Raw genomic sequence first — 20,982 nt, 5'->3', positions numbered from 1 at the left:
GAAGATAACATTCATTTATGCAATTGGAAAAATGAAATATAAAATGCTGTTTTTTAAATTTTTAAAAAATTGTTAATAGATTTTATTGTCAAGCTATTGATTAAAAAGCCAATGCAACTGCTGAATGCTAAACGTAATGAAATAACAAGTTTTGAAAATGGATTGTTGTGCATTAGATAAGACATTGAATGGTCCCTCTTGACTTCTGAGGTAAGATTCAGAGATCAGGGAGCTTTCCTTACAATTCTCACCAATACCTCATGCTCTAAGTGAACATTCAATGGGTCTTGTTATTGCCTGCAGAGACTACTTTCAATTGAAGGTGCACCATGAGGCGACATGAAAAGCTGTTGTGACCCCCCCCCCCAACATAAAATCATCTAGATTTCTTCACCTACCATGTTATGGAGAATCATGGTGACTTAAGAAACACTTGATGACCAAGAAATGAAGTCTATGAAGACTTGTTCTTGTAGAAGCAAGATTAATCTAAACATTACAACCAAGGGAATAGAGGGCAGGTGTAAGGGCTGTTTGTATTCTCTTGCTGTTTGTGGAAGTTTTCTCTTCAAAAATCAACTGCCTTATTTCTGAGTGATCACCTTTCACAAACCTGGAGAAAAAAATTACCAAAGCTTCCAAAGACTATGAAAATTGCTAATAAGTGTAGATTCTGTATTGTTGCTTTAATAAATGAGATGATTAAACCAAGCACAATTCTCCATAGTAGTTGGATATAGTTTTGTTTTCCACCAGGTTCAGCAGAACAAGATACACAAATAGAACAACAGATTCCAGGCAAGAGCTCAATGGAAACTCAGTCCACCCACACATTTCCTGTTCTTTATAGGAAGAGGGATTAGCTGCTCAAGTTAAACTGGTCTACTAACATGAGCTTCCATTCTTATGGGAAGTGTTCAGATTGCTTGCTAATAATAGCAACTGTCCTTTAGTCATTTGAAATGTTTTTATTGTTGCCTAGTTTGCTGCTACTTGCAGCATTTTCAGTTTATCCTTCAAATTTTCAGCGGTACTTATGTTTCTAAGTAAGAAATAGCACTCAGATGGCATTTGGCTAGTGTATAAAGATCTTGGGGATACAAAATGTCAGTCCATTATAAGTCAAGAACTATGATAATGCAAGTTTTGCAAAAGAGCAGCAGGAGTCAAGACAAGATTGCAATTTACTCATTGCACCTCGTTATACTTTAAGCATTTTCCGAGATGCTGGGATTTGGGGATCTGACAAGAAGCAGTGATTGGTGCCTCATCCACAGAATTGTTGAGCTGTGGAGAATTTCAAAAGTCACATCCTTAAGTACAATTCCCAGGATTCTCCCCATTGCCTTTTTTTTAAAAAAAAGATGTGGACTGCACTTTACATTCTCCAACACCTCTCCTGCGGTGAAAGAGGATTCAAAGATCCTAGCTACTGCCCAGTTATCTCTTCCCTCATTTCCCACAGCAACCTGGAGCATATTGTGTCTGACCCCAGGGAGTTGTCAACCTTTTTAAAATCCAAAACTTAAATCTCAACATCATCCAGACACAAGCCACTTCTACTCCAACCTTGCCTTGGTCAAAGTCATTTTCTCTTGTGAATACCGAAACTAAAGATTTAATTTTTGGATCTCCCTAACCACCTCCACTTCCACTTCCAATCACATGTCTCCTTCATCCATAATTTATTAAAGCTTCAACTTCCCATGTTCTTGGGGCCTCTCAATCAGCAGATATTAAAGATGCAGCTATTTTGGTGTTTCACCTTGATTTGTTGAAATTAAAGATATCAAAACATCTGGCTGTGGTTTGCCCTTACACTTTGATTAGTCTCTTTCTCATCATGGACCTTTACACAATCTTGAATTTGCTTTTCTCCCTTTCGAATACTCCACTGAACTTGAATGTAAATGGATCAAATCTTTGATACCCATTAAGTGTTTTTAACCAAATTTAACTTATTAATTGTTGCTATACCTGATATGGCCTGCCCCTCATAGGCCCTCTGATTAGAGGAAGGAAGCATACATTAGATTTAGGAAACAGGAAGGGCTCATAAATATTATATGGTAGCCAGGAAGGAGCTTCTGAAAAGGCTTTAAAGTTTGAAGGGGGAATGAAGGCCTTAGCAAGTAGGATTAAAGAGAACCTCAAGGCATTCTATGCATACGTGAAGAACAGAAGGGTGTGGTGATATGTAATAACACCGCTAGGTCACCAGGGGTCATCCCAGTGACCTTGTCTATAAAGCAGTCCAGAGCTAGTCTAGCCTTTGCAGAGAGACAAGACCTCTTAGTGTACACATTAGTTTATTAAAGCTGTCTTATACTCGCACTGCTTTTGTGGTTATTGTCAGTACAGGGTGACAAGAGTGGAAGGCTGCTAAAGGATGAAGGAGACATGTGCTTGGAGGTGGTTAGGGAGATCCAAAAATTAAATTTTTAGCTTCTGTATTCACAGGAGAAAATGACCTTGATCAAGGCAAGGTTGGAGTAGAACAGGCTTGTGCACTGGATGATGCTGAGATTTAAGTGTTGGATCTTAAAAGGTTGACAACTCCCTGGGATCAGACACAATATGCTCCAGGTTGCTGTGGGGAAATGAGGGAAGAGATAGCTGGGCAATAGCTAGGATCTTTGAATCCTCTTTCACCACAGGAGAGGTGCTGGAGAATGTAAAGTGCAGTCCAAAGGTTTTAAAAAGGTAATAAGGAGAATCCCGGGAATTATAGACTGGTGAGTCTTAGGTTAGTGGTGTGCAAACTATGGACAAGGATTCTGAAGGATAGGATCCATGAGCATTTGGAGAAATATCATCTACTCCAGGATAGTTAGCCTGGCTTTGTGAAAGGAAAGGCATACCACATAAGCCTAATTGAGTTTTTTTTTGAGGAGGTAACAAAAATTTAAGGTAGGACAGTAGACATGGTCTATATTGGATTTTAGTAAGGCATTTGACAAGGATCCCCATGAGAAACTTGATCAAAATGTCCCCATGCCAGCAGCCCAACTACTGCAACATCTTTAGTAGGTTGTTTCCCCTCCCCTCCCAACAACATACTTATTATTGAGGGGAACAGCCACAGGGGTATTCTGCACTGGATCGATCGCCCTCCCGCCCGCCCGCCCTCCCTCCCTCCCTCCAATCAAGATCACAGAATGAATGCATGGATTGATTCACAGGTAAAAAAACAGGCTTGTGCATAAAGGTACACTAGAGGGGGATAGATCTCAAATGATCCAGGTTTCACAGACTTCAGGCTGTTGCACAGCTTCTGATGTTTAAAAAATGTTTAAACTTAGATATATAGCATAGTCACAGGCCCTTCCAGCCCACAAGTATGTGCCCTCCAATAATCTAATCCACATTTAAATATCTGATTGCAAAAAAACAGCAAATTAAGCCCGATAAACACATGATAACATGAAGAAAGATGCATTGTGTTGGATGGCGATCAAATTCATAATACCTTCTCCTTGGGTGAAGAGTTACACTGACTGAATACTCATACAATCAAAACACAGGAATGCTAGAGGAACTCAGCCAGTCTCACAGCACCAGTAGGAGGTAAAGACATATTACTGATGTTTGGTCTTTGACAGACTCCATTTGGGTCAGAGCTGCTTTCATGGATGTGCACTCAGCATATTTCTTAAAGAACAAAATTATCTTCATTTAGATTGGAAGTGAAGATATAACATGATAGTAATGAGTAAATTTGGTCCTGAAGTCCAGTTGGATTCAAGAAAAAAATATTTAATAAAATGAGTGGTTCTCAACTCTTTTCTTTCCACTCACATTCTTTCTTCTTTGGCTTGGCTTCGCGGACGAAGATTTATGGAGGGGGTAAAAGTCCACGTCAGCTGCAGGCTCGTTTGTGGCTGACAAGTCCGATGCGGGACAGGCAGACACGGTTGCAGCGGATGCAGGGGAAAAATGGTTGGTTGGGGTTAGGTGTTGGGCTTTTCCTCCTTTGCCTTGTCACATATCACTTTAAATATTCCCTATGCCCTAGGTACTCTGTGATTAGGGATGGAAAAAAAAGTTTGAAAACTGCTGTTTTAATTGTACCTAATTGACTCATGGTTTCATAACTCCAAAGGAAATGGGCGAATGACAATTTTTCTCAAGCAAAATATTTCAGTAACAATTGGGACTAGATCAGTGATTCTCAACCTTCCCTTCCCACTCATTCACATACCACTTTAAGCAATCCCTTACTAATCACAGAGTACTAATGCCAAAGGGATGTGAGTGGAAAGAAAATGGTTGAGAACCACTGACATAGAACAATACAGCACAGAATAGGCCCTTCGGCCCTCAATATTGTGCTGACCTATATATTCTTTAAAAAAAGTACTAAACCCTCCTTACCCCATAATCCTCTATTTTTATTTTATTAACGCATCTGTCGAAGAGTCTCTTAAATTCCCCCAATGTTTCAGCCTCCACCACCATCCTCGGCACGGCGTTCCAGGCACTTACAACTCTGTGTAAAAAAAAACTTATCCCCGATGTCCCTGCTAAACTTCTCTCCCTTAATTTTTCATTATGTCCTCTGGTGTTTGCTGATCCTACCCTGGGAAACAAGTACTGATTGTCCATCTGTATGTGCCTCTCATAATTTTGTAGACCTCCATCAAGTCTCTTCTCATTCTTCCATTGTCCAAAGAGAAAAGTCCCAGTTCTACTAACCTTGCCTCATAAGACTTGCTTCGCAATCCAGGCAGCTAAAGAGCAAAATCTAATGGCTTTAAAAAATAAAATAAAAAATGTAATAATCTTCATTGTAGCATTTTGAAACCGAGACATGGGAGAAATATTTATTTTTTGCAAGCACCATTGATAAACAATGTTAACCTTATCCTAATTAATGTGGTGGAAACTCCCTACCCACAATTTAATGAGAACCCACTCAGTCTGGAGAAGAGTAATGAAAAATTAAGGAACTGGTGCATTTATTGAAGGATCATTTATCCCAAAGCCCAGCAAAACAGAGGCTGGGTTTATAAATGAGTAAAAAAATAATAATTGCAAGACCTAGTTTCAGAACCCAGACCCAGAAAAGGTTAGTGTGCAGAACATTGACGTTTGAATTCAGGGATGCCTGTTATTAGATGTTAACCTAACCTTTGAGAATGCACTGACAGTTGTTGAAGCATGGAGTTCCTTAGTAAATACTTGCCGATCAGACCCCCACTTACTTGGAGTAACATGCATGTGGGATCGGCAGCAGAACCCACTGTTCGTTTGTGAGAAGCAAAATAGAATTCTGTTATCACTGAGAAGGGGAAACATGTGGAGTTTGAATGCTGGTTCAGCAAGATGTGGTTTAGTGAGCCACATTGCTGGAGCTTGGAGGAATAGTTTTAAGTGAAGTGAACAAAGTGAAAGTAAGAGGTTAAAGGTGGTCATAGTTTCTATTTCCTCACGACACAAAAATAAAAATTTCCTACAGAGGAAATTTTCAAGTGTTTGAGATTGCTTTTTTTTTCAATTATATAATAAAGACAGTGCAATATTACATGGAATTTGTTTTCATCTGCCATAAGGCAGACAGAGTCGCCATTGGCAGAAATTGCCTGAAATGCCCCTTTCAGAAAATGAAAAGCAAAAGAGAATCTCCTCAGAGTCCCTGAGGGTCCATGGATTCACCTCCATTGCCTCTGCAGCCCCCGCAGCCACACACATAGTCCAGTATAAACCATCAACAACCCAAACTACAGATCCCAATCTCTGACACAGTCATGAAACCTTCAGTGCTCTTGGTCAGTACTTTAATTTTCACTCCATTGAATTGAAAATCTAACAGACGTAGAAAGGTGGCTGACATAAAAATGAACAGAGATATGACATTTGAGCTGGCACTGGGTGCAGCATTAGACCAACAAATTAGTCAGATCACCACTCAGTTTGAAATGGCACAGCTAAATCCAAAGAGCTGTTTCCGGTGAAAGCAATGAAGTAACTGGAGTTGTTGATATGAAAGGAAATATCACAAAATAGGCACCAACATTACTCCTGGTAGTCACTGCAGACTCTGGACCATACTGATGGGAAGAGGCTAACTCAGAAAAGTTCATTGGATTGAAGAAACATTCATCATGTTCAGGCGATTGCAGCTGAAACATTAGGGGAAGAGCCAAAGAAACATGATTGAACTGGTCTTGTTGAAGGGCAGCCGAACTAAAATTCATGTTGATCCCAATATCCAAGATCTGTGTGTCATTCAATGTCACCAAAACTGGAGAAAGGAATGGACAGGGAGATAATTATTGAACCTGATAATTTCCCTAATTCACCCTTAGCTCTACCAATAAAATATATGAGGTCCATCAGGATTTGTGCAGATGACAAGAAGATTGTAATTTATAGCTTATTACTGGAACAATATCCCATTCTTAAACTCTGTAGTGGAGAGCATCAAGTTGCTTAACTGGTAACCTAGCGTGGACACACAACATCCCCTCACTTGTGAGGAAGGCCCAACGGAAATTGCACTTCCTGAGAAAACTGAACAAGCAAGGCTACCGGCCACCATTATGTCAACCTTCTACAGATCTCTATCGAGAGCATACTGGTTGGCTACATCACAGTGTGGCATGATTGCTGCTGAGAAATGGATGGGAGGTCAATCCACAGGACCGTAAGAGTGGCACAGAGGATCACCGTGATCTACTTCGATCATTGCCTGAAGAAGGTATGCAAAATCATAGAGAACCCCATCCACCCCTCACACAGCATCTTTCTGCTGCTCCCATTTGTAAAGATAGTATTAGAGCCAGCACCACCATGCTGAGATAATAGCTTTTTCCCATGGGAAGTGAGAATACTGAACGACCAAAGGAACTGGTCACCATCCAAGACTCTCATATTAAGAGGCAATATTTATTTATATATTTGTATATATAAATACTTGTCCTGCATATGTATGTGTGTTATGTCTGGTTGTTGTGACTGCGTATTTTGTAGCAAGGACCAGAGAACGCTGTTTCATGGTATTGATCTTGTGCATTCAGGTGACAATAAACTTGACTTGACTTCATATAGCTTAGTCCGAGGGCAGCAGTTGGATATCAGTCTTGCGTCTAAACAAGAATTTTGCCTTTCAACAAACAAAAGGACTTGTTTATTTATTACATACACTGAAGATGGGTTCGACCCGAAACGTTGGTTATATATCTTTACCTCGTCTGCATGCTGGGAGACCTGCTGAGTTCATCCAGGAATTCTGTGTTTTGACTACCAAACTCTTCAGACTTTTCCACATGTAGACTCCATGTTAATTATGCTGGACTTTTTTTGGGAAGATAAACCTGGATGTATACTCATTCAAAGTAAACATTAAGTGTTACAATTTGAAAGGTAGGTCCAAGATTCAATGACAACAGATTGCTTCAGTTTAGTATCAAACACTGAACGTTGCTTCATGAGAGTGGACTTTCATGCAACAAAATGGTGCAAGTTATGTGACAACTAACTTGCTTTTTTTCTTCTTCTAATGGATCAGCAAAGTCAGATGTTCAGACTTTCAAACAAGGAATCAAAAAAAAAAAACAAAAAGGCAGAAGTTAAAACAAAGTGTCTTGGTTCCTACTCAATTACCACAGCATGCCAGTCAACAATTTGGCAATCTTCTGCACAATTACTGATGGGATGGGAATGGATATCAATTTGACGATTTTATATTCCCAACTTGACATGGATATTTGAAGATAAACTATTTGTACATTTTGGGCATTCATACGGTGGTTTTGGAGAGTATATGTGACCATTGTTATACTTGGTCAATCTGGGAAATGGATCATTCATTCATTGGTATGTGGGCCAAACAAGAATTATTAGATTATCAAAGGTCATGGAATACATCAGGTTCTTAAAATGTCTTTGGATAATTGAACACCATCAAGAAGCTGTTCTGAGGAACTGCTGGTGTATCACCTCCTGAGAGAACTCACTTAGAAAGGGGCTTCCACTGCAGGGAAGACTGAAAAACACTAATAAATTATAAATGAAAGATAATCTGCTTTATGTTGAGGGAATATATTGATCAGGATACTAGAATAAACCTGACACCTTCTTTAAAAAGAATTGTGGAATCTTTACGTTCACCAGAGGAAAGATAGGGCTTGAGTTTTATGTCCACGGCACGAGGCAATAATTCCAACCAAGGGAGTGTTGTACTGATGTATCAGTCTACAATGGTTTTCCAACTTTTTATTTCACTCACATACTACTTTAAGTAATCCCTTAGTAATTACAGAGCACCTATGACATAGGGGTTACTTAGGTGGTACGTGAGTGGAAAGAAAAAGATGGAAAAACCACTGATCTACATAAACTAAGTGCGGGAAGTGAAAATTAAATGTCCAGATTTCTGACTCAATAGCACACCTAATTCAGGTGCAAAGAAGTGAATTTTTGGAAACTGCTCTTTTATTCCTTGCAGTTTAGGACATCTGTTTATTTTATAAAATGTAATGGGATTGCTGTATTATCCCCAGCCGAGCATAAATATTGAATAAAATATCAGACAACTCTCTTTATATTGGCGTTCCTTATGCCACTTCATCTCAGCCTTCATCAAAATGTCCTTCCAACAGAATAGCTCTCCCTCCACACTGCGTGCCCCCTCCCATTTCTTTCCCATAAAGACATCCAAACTTTCCTCCAGTCTTTCCCACAGCAATTTTTTTTAAAACTTTATTTATTCGTTCAAAATACAGATAATAAGTAACATATATAACAATAAACTAAGCATGAATGATTTATTTTATATATATATAAAAGAAGAAAAAAAGAAAAAGAGAAAAAAAAGGAACCCTCCCCCTTTCAGCCAACTCTCCTAAGGAGAGCCGTAAAGAGAAAAAAAATTAAAGAAAAATTAAGCATACATATTAAGATCTAATCAATGTAAATCAAAATGTAAAGATTCTGAATATAACAACCACTTATTAATTAAAAAACTATAGTTATCATGCGAAACATATGTGATTTTTTCCATTATTAAACAATATTTCATCTCATTATGCCATCTATTAATATCAATCATATTTGTATCTTTCCACGTACTAGCAATACATTTTTTCGCTACAGATAATGCTAAATATACAAAAGCAAGTTGAAATTTATCTAATCCCAGACCTTTACTAAAACATTCTCATTAGCCTGACCCAGATATAAAAATGCATCAGAAATAAATGTTACATCATCTTCATTTGGGGCACAAAATTCACTAAAAAAATCTTACAATTTAATTTAAGAATACATCCTGCCTTTTCCTCCATTGATTCTAATTCAAAAGATAAATTCTTATGTATCAAAATTGCTACACCTTTAGCCCTAGAGTTAAATGAAGAAGAATATACATGCCCTACCCAATCCCTCTTCAATTTCATACTTTCCTTGATATTCAGGTGTGTTTCTTGTAAATTTTCTTAATATATGCCAAAATGCGTTTACGCTTAATCAGACTGTTTAAACCTCGAACATTAAAAGTAGCAAACCTCAACTTTGACATATCTACTAATATTACTAAGAACTAATAATATCGATATATAAAAACTCGAATCAACTTAAATAGGCCCTCCAATAGGAGAAAAAGATACCACAAATTAAAGACTAAATAAAATGAAAATGAAAAAAATAGAAAAAAAGATAAAGTTAAACCCCCCCCCCCCAAAAAAAAAGCTACCAAAAGGTAGTAATCCCTAAACCAAACTTGGGTGTTGATCACCCACCAGTGACTGATGACTAATAGAACATAGAGCAAATCTCTCCCTCCCCAGCCAAACAAAGAATAACAAGATATCATAATGACATAAAAATAAAGTAAGAATAAGAAAGTTCTTCTATTCATCCAAGAGATTCCAAACTCGGTGACCCCATTTAAAGAGAAGTTAGACTCTTTCCATTCCCATTTCTCCCATTTCTACCATTTCTTCCATTTCCAGAACAACCAGATTTTTCTTTAGGAGACAATGGTGGATTACGTCTTTATCCTCTTACATCTGGCATCAAATCAGCAAAAATCATTGCTTCACGCTCATTCTCAAAAAACCGAGACTGAAAGTCTCCACAAAACACCTTCAACACTGCCGGATAGCGAAAAGTAGACTTATATCCTTTACGCCACAAATCGTCTTTAATTGGATTAAATCAACGCCGATGCTGAATAACCTCTTGACTCAAATCGGGATAGAAAAAACTCTACTATTCTGAATCATTAACGGAGCTTGTCGTTGTTTCGCATTTTGCACTGCTAGACAAAGTATTGTTTCTCTGTCAAAATAATTCAAGCATCGAATTATTATGGGTCTCGGTGATTGACCAGGCAGAGGTCTTCTTCTTAAAGCTCCATGAGCTCTTTTCAATACCAAGCCTCTAGAGAAACATTCTTGCCCCAATATTTGTGGGATCCATTCTGTAAAAAAATGAAGAAGATCTTGTTCTTCCATACCTTCCGGCAAACCAACAATCTTCACATTATTCTTTCTGCTTTGATTCTCCTTTCCCACAGCAATAAAAGATTTCCTCAGAAACTATGGGGAAATAGAGTGGTGAGTCTCCATACATACAGAGTTCTTACCATTGCCATTACTGGGAAAACACAGACATAATGATGAAGAGTGATCCACCTCAAGGTCTCCAGGAAAGGGGAGGTTGTAACCCCTGGCAATGTGGGAGGAATCTCAACTCCTATTGGGCAGTTTACAGAAACTTATCACATGACGGTTCTACTCTCACTATTGGTACCTTGTACATCCGTCCTTGTGATGCCCGCCCTCTGATTGAATTGGGAGCAGAGGTCTCGACAACCCTTTGGATGATTCTTGAGTGTCAGGCAAAGTCACTTGATTCTCCCATTTCCAATACAATGCTGTGTGGTCTATGTACCTACAATAAGATACTTCTCAGTCATCTACCTACATCTATAATAATGTAAATCTAGAGTAACTCTGCCAGTGTAAAAGCCCTTAAGATTAGCACCAACCTTCTTTCCACCACAATAGCTTCAAACATCAATCAGATCATTGAAAAAAATATCCTGATCTCTTCAATATTATAGAAACATAAAATTATAAAAGGCAAAGATATGATAGAGGTAGGAATGATTTTCCCATTGGTGGGGGAGACTAGAACTGTGGGACATAGCCTCAAGATTCAGGGTAATAAGTTTAGGATGGAGATGAGGAGGAACTGCTTTTCCCAGAGGGTGGTGAATCTATGGAATTCGCTGCCTATTGGAGCGGTGGAGGTGGCCTGGTAAATATATTTACGACAAGGTTGAGTAGATTTTGATAAAGTAGGGGAATTAAGGGATATGAGGAAAAGGCAGGTGGGTGGAGACAAACCTGTCATCAAATCAGCCATGATCTCATTGAATGACGGAGTGGGATTGATGGGCCAGATGGCCTACTCTTGCTCCTATTTCCTATATTCTATTATCTCGTTATTGTTCTATATTGTGGAAGAATTTCCAGAGAAACTAAAGCTGCAGTTGCTAGAATCTCAAGCAAGTAATAAGCAGTCCTGACCTGAATCGTTAACTGACCATTTCTGCCCATGGAGATTCCATGACCCAAGTTCCTCCAGCGTTTTATGGTATGAAAGAATCATGCGAATGCTTTCCTTACAACCCCAGTCACCAGCTACCTACTGATATATTTAATAGGAAGTGGGTTGCAAGGTAGTTTGAGACATTTGTGAGGTCAGAGCTGTTGGTGGAATTCCTACATAGTCTTCTGGAAGGAGGAGGGTAATCCAGGCCAAGTTTTACTGCGCCAAGATTTGTCCTGTCAATCTCATCCAGGCATATGTAGATAATCTTAACTCTGGTTCACAGAAATATTGTTTAAATGGGGGGGGGGATAATGCATTTCAGACTTAGAACTTCAAACATTTTATTTGTTTTGTACATTTTTTTCTAATAATAATGCAAATGAGGGTCTGTGAAGGAATGCAAGTTTGATCACTATTTCTGCAGTTGATAAAAGATAATAGATGTACATGCCAATACATATTTGTATATGTTTAATGTTTATTTCAAGAGGGCAAGCTCCTTCTGCCATCAGCTCCAAACTATGTATCCCAAAGACAATAATATTTTGAACAATATGCAAATTCTTCAATGTGCTACATTTTTAATTTCAGTCCTGTCACCATTCACCCTCCTCAGGCAAGAAAGGATTACAGTTCCCCTCCATTCATATAGAGTTCAATTATCAGCAAAAAATGTTGCATGTCTGCACTTGCTTTGTCGGTAATGTTCATGATGCAGACCAAAGACATCTCAGACTCCAGTCAGTTTTAGATCAGCTGTGTCTGTTTTTCTCCATATGTTCCATTCCACCATACCATTCCATTGCTCGTTTAATAACCCCTTTCTGGTGTTTTTTTCTTTATCGAAGACACTTATTTTCCCAGAAAGAAACCCTGAAGAACATTTCTCTCCTCCCTGAGGGTTTCACCTGAAGTAGCTGAAACTAATCACATCCTTCTGATTCTCAAAGATGATTTAGTTGGAAACCAGCGTCTGTTTGAAAAAACTTGCCCACTATGGGCTCTGCAGAGTTCCAGAAGTAATTCTCTTGGAATCCAAGCCCTCCACCTGTACAAATGGCAAGGTTGACTCCTGGGATACATGGAATGCCCACCTGATATATGAATATCTCAAAGGAATCTCACAATGAATACAGGAGGACAAGGTGATGAATATTTGGTTAGAAGTAAATTAGACATATTTAATGAGTCTACATGTCTAATTTAATGCCTGAAATCTTTAGTGTTACTTCTCAGTGAGCTGGAAAAATACTTGTTCACTAGAGATGCTTGTGAAATAGACATATACTCTAGCAAGTTTTGCCCCTAAAAGATAGCAAAAGACTAATCCTTTCCATTTTGCAGTTATAGCTCATGTTTCTTCAGAGGCCCTGATATCATAATTTCCACCTTACTTCCTCTGTCATATGATCCATCTTCAACTCATCCCTTTTCTTTTTTGATCCATTTTCTTTCCAGGCAGTAGATGAGCAGCCAGCGCCCATTACATTCCCACAAACTACCATCATTATCCTGATCAAACTTTTCACTCTTTTGTGTGAGCTCTTGTTCCATTCTGTGGGGCTGAGATAGCTTCCTTTCTCCTTATTCACCATCAGAAGTTTCAGGGCTTCTGATTGGGTTTTGTTCTTCCGTTGCTCTCCAGAAAAAGAGCAGGGTTTCCTTATTTTTTAAAAATACTTTATTTATTGTTTTTCAAATTTGAATTCAAACAGTTTACATAATCATTATCGGTAGTTATAAATCCATACTGATTTCAACTTATTCTTATATAATCTATGCAAGTTTTTTATACTGAGTCCAAGCCTAACACTCCTCCCTCTCTTTCACTCCCCCCACCCAATTCCCCCAACATCCAACACTCAACACTCAACAAAAAAGAACATTTAAGACATTAGAAAGGTTTACAACAAGGGAGTAAATCATATCAGGGAGTTATAGGTCTGGCCTGGCCCAGCGGACCAGGATCGGGCCAAATTTTTTTCCTGGTTGGAATGAGGTGAACCCCTCGTCCCTCCCCACCCCCCCCCCCACCAGAATTAGGAAGGAATTGGAGTGGATCGGGCCCCAAGGCAAAATTGTCCTCTTCATAACCGTGCTCCTATGTGGTTCAGGTACGGCTGCCAAACTTTTTGGAAGGTGCCGTATCTTCCCTTTAAGAGTCAGACTTCCAGGTAACCACTATGCACCTTCTGGCCACCGCCAATGCTATCATTAAAATTGAATTTGAAATTTGGACAGCTTCATTTTAAGCCTTATGTCCATTATGTTGCCCCACAGGAACAACTCAAGGTCCTGTGGGAATTCCTTATTTATAATTTTCCATAGGACTTCACTTAGCTCCACCCAGAAGGGCCTCACTTTGGTACATGTCCAGGTTGTGTGCACAAAAGTTTCTGTATCAAGACCACATCTAAAACATTGATCTGACAGTTCTGGCTTAGATCTGTTACCCTTTTGTGGCATCAGGTACAGCTGGTGCAAAATATTTTATTGTACCAGCCTGTACCTCGTGTTGATGACCACAGTCATGCCGGTCTGACATAGGTCGGACCAGCTCTGCTTATTAATCATTATTCCTAAGTCTGACCTCGTTTAGGTCCTTCTGCTTGGAGCAAAAAATACATTGCTGAAATAAATTTCCGTGTGATCCCCCCTTTGAATCGTGGTCTCTATGTCACTGCACTTTGGTAGGACCATAGTTAGACCTAATTTGTCCTGTAGAAAAGATCTTATCTGAAGGTAACAGTGGAATTTCTTATTTGACAAATCATATTCCTGCCTAAACTGTTCGAATGACATTAATTGCCCATGCTCATAACAGTCCTCTATGCACCTGATGCCATTCCGACTCCAGGTGTCCAGGATCTTGTTACTTACTGTCGATTTGGAGTCAGGGGCATTTTTGGGGACAGCCCCAGTTTTATTCCTAAATATTAATTAATGTTATTTCAAATATGAATAATTTGTTTTAATATGGGGTTGTCTGTTTTTACAGATAGCAATTTGGCATCCCATTTATAAATAAACTCCTCTGCTACCCTCTCGCCCACTAAGAACAGACCAATTTGTGCCCAGGATGTTACCTCTCTTCCCCCCACCCCAAAGAGTGAGGAGATGTATCTCAACTGAGCTGCCCAATAATATTTCTTAAAGTCCGGCATTTGCGATCCACCCAAACTTTACTTGCTTGCTGTAACATTGCTGGAAATGCCGAGCAACTTCAGTGGTAGCAGAAGTGGCACCATTTCAGCCTAAAACTGATAATGTTCAATCGTTTTATTAAATCTGACTTTTGAGAGCAGATCATTTCCAATGAATGAACATCAAGTCTGTTTTTCTGCTCCACAGGTAGCACTGAAACTGATGCATATTTCCAGCAGTTTTGTTTTTATTTAATTTTTCTAAATAAATATGAAATCTGTGTCTGACTATCTAAGAGAATAATTCAGAGTTTATTTGAACCAGAATTGTTTTTATTGACTTTTATGGTATTTTAACTAGAATTGCTGCTGTGTTCAATTTGAAACACAGTGCTAGAAAAACCCAGCAGGTAAAATAGCATTCATTATAGAAATGAATAAGTCTGTGGAGAAGCAGGCTGGGTAGTACAATAAAACTCCTGGTATCTGGCACCCAATGGGGGATTGTTAGATACCGGATAAGTGAATTTTATGGTTGCTTGAGTGGCTGTTGCACAATTGGCCAACTAACCTCAAGGGGCCAGTAATTTTAAATTGTAGTATTTTTTACCGATTTATTTTCTGCAGTTTTGTTTTGTCGGTTGCTTGAGGCTGCCAGTTGATTGAATTCCAGATACAGATACATGATCCTTTATCCGGACATCTAAAATCCGGAATGCTCCAAAATCTGGCAAGTGGGGTCCGGCGGTTGGGGGAGGCGGCCAAGGGACCGGCGATTGGGGGAGGCGGCCAATGGGTCAGCGGTTGAGAGAGACTGCCAGGTGGCCGAGGGACTGGCAGTTGGGGGAGACGGCCGGGCAACTGGAAAGGGCTGGGGGTGGATACGGCAGCACAATTCGGGTGGGCTTTCCGAAATCCGGAAAAATCCAAAATTCGGATTCCGGATAAAGTATCATGTACCTGTAATGGGGATTTTACTGAATATTGATTTTAATTTTTGTTAAGTTTTTGACTTTAGACTTCTTGTTGAGATACCATGTTCACAAATCAGGATTATAAATAAATAAATGAATGGACTCGGAATCACTCTGGACCATTGTGTGTAATTCACAGAAACCTGATGAAGAATTTCTCAATCAGTCTTTTGGTTTATTTTGTCCCCTCCCTTCCTCTCCATTTACTGGAAAAAAAACAAACAGCAGATTAAACTCAAATATCAACTCAATTTTTCATTCTTCACAGGTATTGCCTGATCCGTTGAGTATTTCCAGTAATTTCCCTTTCTATTGTATATTACCATGAACACATTTGCTGGTTGTTCTTGTGGACTTTAGGAAGCCTGGAATGTTAAAAGATATTGATCTTTATGTCTCTTAATATAATATTTCTTGTAATATAGTTTTTTCAAATAAAAATGTGGTAAACTTTATGAATCTCAAGGGAATAAGTTTGGATACTGGACATCTTCATGAGAAGGCTGAAGCAGGAGAGGCTGCCGGCCACCATCATGTCAACCTTTAATCTGGGCAGGGGCATCGTAGTGTGGTATGGTTGCTGCAGAGAAATGGATTGGAAGTCAGTCCTCAGGACCATGAGAGTGGCAGAGAGGGTCACTGGAGTCCCCCCGTTCCCCCCCCCCCCACCCCATTGATGTGATCTACCAGGATCGTTGTTTGGAGAGGGTATGCTAAATCATTGAGGACCCCTTCCATCTTGCACACAGCATCTTTCAGCTGCTCCCGTCAGGAAAGAGATCCAGGAGGATCAGAGCCAGCACCACCAAGCTGAGAAACAGCTTCTTCCCATGGGCAGTGAGAATGCTGATTGACCAAAGGAACTGCTCACACTTCCGAGTCTCATATTTTAGAAACAATATTTATTTATTGGTAGAGATAAATACTGCACATGTATTGTTTATCTGTATGTATGTTATGTCTTGTTGTGCTTCTACATGTTTTGCACCGAGGACCGGAGAACTGTTTTGTTGGGTTGTACTTATTCTTTGGCTTGGCTTCGCGGACGAAGATTTATGGAGGGGGTAAAAAGTCCACGTCAGCTGCAGGCTCGTTTGTGGCTGACAAGTCCGATGCGGGACTTATTCAATCAGATGACAATAAACTTCACTTTCCGCACTTATGCTCTACATAAATAACTGCCACAAAGTAAGCCAGGCCGTATCACTTGACCATTTTAAACGTGTACTTTCATCCCAACACTTCCATTATTGCCCCAGTGTAAAATCATCCATTCTATACCAGCCATCCTTTAGGGCGTGTGGCTGAGATTAACAGGTGGTGCTGGAAAGTTATCTTTCATCATTTGCCTGGTGTTCATCTTGGAGCTGAAACTGCCTGAAGTCTGGTGTGCCCAATCTCTTCATGGTGGAAAATTCTGCTTATTCAGTATTAGGAATAACCAACCGGTCTTACAATCTGGGGATAGTCCATATGCTCAAGAGAGATGAGATATAGTGGGGCATTGTTAGCAATTGGAAACTGATGTCATCATGAGCTGAATGTAAGCACAAAAATTCCAGATGAAATGAAGGTTGTTCCATTCTTCAAAGTTCAGATTTATTGACAGACTTCATCGTGGCATCACACAAGCCCTGAGATTCCATTTCCTGCGGGCCAGGCAGATTTTCTACTTGCCTGTAAACTATACTCAAGCCAAAAGATACATCTAAAACGAGAGAAATGTGTTCCATGTCATGCTGAGGTGGCCTGCATAATACACAAATGTGCTGGGGAGACTCAGCAGATGACGCAACATCCATAGCAAATAATAGGTGACCAATGATTTGGGCCTCAGCTCTTCTGTTTGCAGTGGTTCTTGACCTTTTTATTTGCACTTGCATTCTTCTTCTTCTTTGACTTGGCTTCGCAGACGAAGATTTATGGAGGGGTATGTCCACGTCTGCTGCAGGCTCATTGGTGACTGACAAGTCCGATGCGGGACACCCAGGCACGGTTGCAGCGGTTGCAAGGGAAAATTGGTGGGTTGGGGTTGGGTGTTTGTCTTTTGTCAGTGAGGTGGGCTCTGCGGTCTTCTTCAAAGGAGGTTGCTGCCCGCCGAACTGTGGAGGCGCCAAGATGCACAGTTGGAGGCGATATCAGCCCACTGGCGGTGGTCAATGTGGCAGGCACCAAGAGATTTCTTTAGGCAGTCCTTGTACCTCTTCTTTGGTGCACCTCTGTCTCGGTGGCCAGTGGAGAGCTCGCCATACAACACGATCTTGGGAAGGCGATGGTCCTCCATTCTGGAGACGTGACCTACCCAGCGCAGTTTGATCTTCAGCAGCGTAGATTTGATGCTGTCGGTCTCTGCCAGCTCGAGTACTTCGATGTTGGTGATGAAGTCACTCCAATGAATGTTGAGGATGGAGCGGAGACAGTGCTGGTGGAAGCGTTCTAGGAGCCGTAGGTGATGGACACATGATTCAGAGCAGAACAGGAGTGTGGGTATGACAATGACTCTGTATACGCTAATCTTTGTGAGGTTTTTCAGTTGGTTGTTTTTCCAGACTCTTTTGTGTAGTCTTCCAAAGGCGCTATTTGCCTTGGCCAGTCTGTTGTCTATCTCGTTGTCGATCCTTGTATCTGATGAAATGGTGCAGCCAAGATAGGTAAACTGGTTGACCGTTTTGAGTTCAGTGTGCCCGATGGAGATGTGGGGGGGCTGGTAGTCATGGTGGGGAGCTGGCTGATGGAGGACCTCAGTTTTCTTCAGGCTGACTTCCAGGCCAAACATTTTGGCAGTTTCCGCAAAGCAGGACGTCAAGCGCTGAAGAGCTGGCTCTGAATGGACAACTAAAGCGGCATCATCTGCAGAGAGTAGTTCACGGACAAGTTGCTCTTGTTTCTTGGTGTGAGCTTGCAGGCGCCTCAGATTGAAGAGACTGCCATCTGTGTGGTACCGGATGTAAACAGCGTCTTCATTGTCGAGGTCTTTCATGGCTTATTTCAGCATCATGCTGAAGAAGATAGTAAAGAGGGTTGGTGCGAGGACACAGCCTTGCTTCACACCATTGTCAATGGAGAAGGGTTGAGAGAGCTCATTGCTGTATCTAACCCAACCTTGTTGGTTTTCGTGCAGTTGGATAACCATGTTGAGGAACTTGGGGCGGCATCCGAGGCGCTCTTGTATTTGCCAAAGCCCTTGCCTGCTCACGGTGTCGAAGGCTTTGGTGAGGTCAACAAAGGTGATGTAGAGTCCTTTGTTTTGTTCTCTGCACTTTTCTTGGAGCTGTCTGAGGGCAAAGACCATGTCAGTAGTTCCTCTGTTTGCGCAAAAGCCACACTGTGATTCTGGGAGGACATTTTCGGCAACACTAGGTATTAGTCTATTAAGGAGAATCCTAGCAAAGATTTTGCCTGCAATGGAGAACAGCGTGATTCCCCTGTAGTTTGAGGAGTCTGATTTCTCGCCTTTGTTTTTGTACAGGGTGATGATGATGGCATCACGAAGGTCCTGAGGCAGCTTTCCTTGGTCCCAGCAGAGCATGAAAAACTCATGCAGTTTGGTATGCAGAGTTTTGCCGCCAGCCTTCCAGTCCTCTGGGGGGATTCCATCCATACCTGCTGCTTTGCCACTTTTCAGTTGTTCAATTGCCTTATATGTCTCTTCCCGGGTAAGGATCTCATCCAGCTCTAGACTCAAGGGCTGTTGAGGGAGCTGGAGCAGGATGGATTCTTGGACTGAGCGGTTGGCACTGAAAAGAGATTGAAAGTGTTCTGACCATCGATTGAGGATGGAGATCTTGTCGCTGAGGACTTCGCCATCTGAGCTGCGCAGAGGGCTTTGGACTTGGGGTGAGGGGCCGTACACCGGCTTTAGTGTCTCATAAAAACCCCTGAAGTTGCCAATGTCGGCGCTAAGGTGGGTTCGTTTGGCGAGGCTAGTCCACCACTCATTTTGGATCTCCCAGAGTTTGTGCTGAAGATAGCTGCATGCGAGACGTAAGGCTCAACTTTTCTCTGGCCAGGAAGGCTTTGCAAGGTGGGCAGATCGCTTCTTTGCCAGCAGCTCCTGGATTTCCTGGTTGTTTTTGTCAAACCAGTCCTTGTTTTTCCTGGAGGTTTGCACTTGCATACCACTTTAAGTATTCCCTGTGCCATAGGTGCTCTGTGATGAGTAAGGGATTGATTAAGGTGGTATGTGGGGAGAACAAAAAAGTTTGAAAACCACTGTTTTAATCGTACCTCATTGACTCGTTATGTGCAGGGTTTCATCACTCCAAAGGAAATGGGCCAGTGACAATTTTTCTCAAGCAAAATATTTCAGTAACAATTGGGTCTAGAACAGTGATTCTCGACCTTCCCTTCCCACTCACATCCCACCTTAAGCAATCCCTTACTCATCACAGAGCATTTCTGGCATAGGGATTAGTTAAGAAAAAGGTTGAGAATCACTGCGTTAGATGTTATCTGAGAGGGAGGCCACTCGGATTGGGACACTGCTTTCTTCTGTGGCTATTTTAGCTCTTGCTGGGAGCATGGGGGCGTCTACTGGAGAATTTGACTTCTGACCAACATCTGGTGAGCACTTCCTTTCTGTGAATTGTGCAGCGAAAATAGCTATTATTTTTTTTCCAATTCACTTTTTGGACATTCTTGACCCTTCTGGAAAAGGTTACTGTTTGCATTGAGGTTTTATGTATGTTGATAGCATTAGGGCAATGATTCTAATTTTAAAAGGAATGGGGCAGGAGTATAATTGTTTTAATGTGTGTGGGCTGGGCCGGAACTTTCAAATTTGGCCACAGTTCTCAACTTAATTACAATACGAGCCGCGCCCGCAGCGAAGGTGGAGGGAGAACGGGGACCAGCATCGGCAAGAGTTCGGGGAATTAACGGGAGCTGACAGTGGGGCGGTGACGGGAGGAGTCTTGCGTCCCGTCACTGACTGCTTCGCCTTTGGAGAGCAACCCGGCTGAACGTGGAGCCAGACTTGGCGAAACTCTCCGCAACAGCGCACGAGGCCGAGTCAGGAAACGTGTTCTTTCCCCCCCCATACCCCCCCACCCCACCCCACTACCACCAACACCAACCGAGGACGGTTCAAGCGCCTGAGTGTGACTTGAGGACCATCTCCTTTGCGAGGTATTTGCAACCTTTCTCGCACCCTCTCAATCTGTGTAACTGCTCCTACAATACTGGGTCCCGTTCTCCGCTAAACCGCTGTCACCCTACCCTGAACAGTTCTATCCGTACAAGCCAGCCCGTGTTCCTTACCCAGCTCTTGCAGTCCCCCTTACACATACAATTAGCTTGGTCTG

General features: G+C 41.2%; 1 protein-coding gene across 3 annotated transcripts in view; it reads left to right on the top strand.

The window, feature by feature from the left end:
* The window catches only part of atp8b4 (ATPase phospholipid transporting 8B4), a 232,260-nt gene that overhangs the window by 9,685 nt on the left and 201,593 nt on the right, over positions 1 to 20,982 (top strand). The window contains exon 1 of one of the 3 annotated variants that reach the window (XM_069910768.1): positions 20,376 to 20,806. The exons of 1 other annotated variant lie outside the window; for it this stretch is intronic. The gene's annotated coding sequence lies outside the window, so the exon portion shown is untranslated. Of the gene's footprint in view, positions 1 to 20,375; positions 20,807 to 20,982 lie in introns of those variants that run through there. One more of the 3 variants, XM_069910763.1, reaches the window with a different exon arrangement.

Source organism: Narcine bancroftii, chromosome 14, assembly GCF_036971445.1.
Source record: "Narcine bancroftii isolate sNarBan1 chromosome 14, sNarBan1.hap1, whole genome shotgun sequence".
Classification (NCBI taxonomy): domain Eukaryota; kingdom Metazoa; phylum Chordata; class Chondrichthyes; order Torpediniformes; family Narcinidae; genus Narcine; species Narcine bancroftii.
The sequence above is the reverse complement of the archived record's forward strand: the minus strand, read 5'-3'. Positions and strand labels throughout refer to the sequence as shown.